The sequence below is a fragment of the Suncus etruscus genome, chromosome 6, assembly GCF_024139225.1.
Source record: "Suncus etruscus isolate mSunEtr1 chromosome 6, mSunEtr1.pri.cur, whole genome shotgun sequence".
In the NCBI taxonomy this organism is placed as follows: domain Eukaryota; kingdom Metazoa; phylum Chordata; class Mammalia; order Eulipotyphla; family Soricidae; genus Suncus; species Suncus etruscus.
The window spans coordinates 23,393,308-23,396,416 of NC_064853.1; the positions used below are offsets into that span (position 1 = coordinate 23,393,308).

General features: G+C 37.0%; 1 pseudogene; it reads left to right on the forward strand.

The window, feature by feature from the left end:
* Positions 1 to 1,999: 1,999 nt before the first annotated feature.
* LOC126012783 (uncharacterized) lies at positions 2,000 to 2,156 on the forward strand (annotated as a pseudogene).
* Positions 2,157 to 3,109: the final 953 nt, after the last annotated feature.

Sequence of the window (3,109 nt, forward strand, 5' to 3'; positions counted from 1 at the left end):
AGAAAGACCCTAGCCTAGGTTTTGGCCTACGATCTGTACAACAACCAAGATCTCTAATTCCAGAGTTCTGACTGAGACAATTGCAACTGAGCAAATGTCTGGAAACATAATGAAAGACTCTATCCTAGGCTTTGTCCTAGGGTGGGTGCAAAAACCAAGACCACCAACTGATTAAAGACTGATTAAAGCAACAGTGATGGAACAGAACTTCTAGAATCGTAAAGAAAGACTCTACCCTACTCTCCATCCTATGACCTGTGCAAATACCAAGATCTCTAGTTACAGAGGCCTGATTTTTATCATCCACAACTGAGGGGAAAGTTTCCAGACACCACAAAAAATCTTAGGGGAGAGTAAAAGTGCATGTACAGAGCCTGTACATGACAGTATTCCCATGACAGTATGCTTCAAGGGTGGAGAAACCCTGTATCTCTTAGGCCAAGGGAATTCCCTTTCTAATCTCCCTAATATTTACTGTGCCTATGGAAAAAAGAAGAAAAAGAAGAAGCACAGATTTGTTACTGTTTGTTTTTTTATTTTTTGTTTTGTTTTGTTTTTATTTTGGGATTGTGGTTTTTGTTTGGTTATTGTCTGTATTACTGTGATACTTTTTAGGTTTTTTGTTTGATTTTTTTGTCATTGTAGTTTGTTTGTTTGTTTTCTTGTTTGTCTGTTTTGTTTTTTTCCTTCAAACAGAACCACATAACTTGAATCATCTTGTTCTGCCTCATAAATTGAGGGGGAAATAATAGATGATACCAAGACCAAATAGTCATATGAACGTTGAGTAAAAATAAAAAATGATCAGACTTAAACACCAAATTCAAAGCCAACAACAACAAAATCAATACCCAATCTACAACAAGCTAGACACAGAAGGATCACTTATACTAGTATCCTGGGGGCAAAGGAGGGAGATATGGGAGGCATGCTGGGAACAAAGGTGGAAGGGAGACAACATTGGTGGTGGGAATGCCCCTGATTCAATGCCACTATGTACCTACAATATTACTGTGAAAGATTTGTTATCCACTTTGGTCAAAATAAAAATTATTTTAAAAATTAAAAATAAAGAAAAAATTGAGTTCAAGCTGTCATATACAACCAATTCATGAACCCACATGTAGGTAGGCGTAATAATGCTATGCTTACAATGTGAAGACAAAATAACAAGTAGTGAAGAACTGAGCAGTATGTTTTCTCTCTGCTAGACTCTACCTGATTCCAACACATACCAGTTATTTGTCCCTCTGTGTGTACTCAAGAATCCTAACTACAAAGGTGGTTTCTAGGTATTCTTTGAGTTTAAAAAAAAACTAATCCGAGAAATAGTTAAACACAATTATTTTATCAAAGTACTTCTCAGAGTCTCCAATGTACTAATTTTCACTTGAATTCCCATCTGATCCTAGGAATATGACTGGGGCAAGAAGCATCTCTGAGTGAGGATGCTCACTCTGGGGCCAAAGTGATGCTGTGACAAACATTGCATCCAGTTTCTTTCCTACTAGAGCCTGGAAGGTTTTCAACCGCATTTTGATAATTGTGGGGTTTGAAATTATGAGGTTTGAAATGTCACTTAATTTTCAGAGCCTCTGAAGATGATATTAGGCTTAATGGTCTTCTTAACTAGTCTGCCCAACTGTGCAGTTGTCCCTTTGTGGAATAATAAAGGTCCTGGAAAATCTAAGTAGATCTAATGGGCTAAGACTTCTGGGTCAGGAAACCAACAGAAATGGTGCCTGACTTTGAAGGTTCCAGGAACATTAGAGTTAGCTTCACTTTGGAGAGATTTTATTGCTTTCTAAAAAACAGCTTCTGCATCACTTGAGTTTTATTCACTTGAGAATTTCATGACACTAGGTCTTACGAGTTCCTCAGTTTGGGTTTGGGATGGAACCGTATAAGAACCTTCATAAAACAAAAAGGATAATGTGACTAAATGTTTGCTCTACAGAATTTCAAAGGCCTAGAGATAAATCTACCAGAAGGAGCTACTATCGCTTCTTGGCCTTTTGGCTAAGATCAAGTGTAGTACCAGAAGGAAATACTGGGCAGCAAAGATCATATAGGGCCTGGAGTACTAAATTTGGTGGCATGTTTCATTTTCTTATTCATTTCAGATCTCACCAAGACAGTTGGGAGGTGAACTCTCTTCTCCCTGACTTCTTCAGCTAACCATCAAGAAACGTAGGAAGACTTAGGAAGTGTAAATAAATTAACAAAAATAAAAATCCTGAGGATGGAGACAGGTAGGAGAGAGTGGGTAGGATGCTTGCCTTGCACCTATCCTGATTCAGTTCTTAATACTGCATATGAGTCCCTGAGTACTGCCAAGACTGACCTCTGAGGATGGGTATTGGAACATTGTATGACTGAAACTCAACTGTCAACAACTTTGTAACTGCATATCTCATGCTGATTCAATTAAAAATAATTTTATTTTTAGGGGCTGGAGTGATAGCACAGTAGTAGGGCATTTGCCTTGCACGCAGCTGATTCAGGACGAACTCAGGTTCAATCCCCAGCATCCCATATTATCTGCTGAGCCCATCAGGAGTGATTCCTAAGCACAAAGCCAGGAGTAACCTCTGAGTGCTGCTGGATGTGGCCCAAAAAGAACCAAACATTTTATTTCTATTAATATTTAGTTTATTTATAATTTATTATATACAATTTATGTATATATTAATTTAATTTTTTAAAGAGTGATCCTTGAGCAGAGAGCCAGGAGGAAGTCCTCAGCACAGCCAGGTGTGACCCCAAAATCAAATGCATTTTTAAAGCTTTATTTGAAAATAAATATATTAAAATACTTAAATACATTTTAAATATTTATTTAAAAACAAATAAAAAGAAAATCCTTTGCAAACTACAGAGAACCTCACAAGTATATAATTTTTATTATTATTCGTAACATTTAAAGTATAATTTGGACTTTACCACAGACATGACTCCAGGCAAGCAATTCATCAGTTTTGCCCTTCCTATAAAACTAACGTGCTAATGGATGAGAAAGATTAAGGAGAAAATGATGGCGGAACGCCTTTGGAAATTAAGGGTCACTCCCATCCTTACTAATTAATAGTAACCATACAATTGTGAAGTT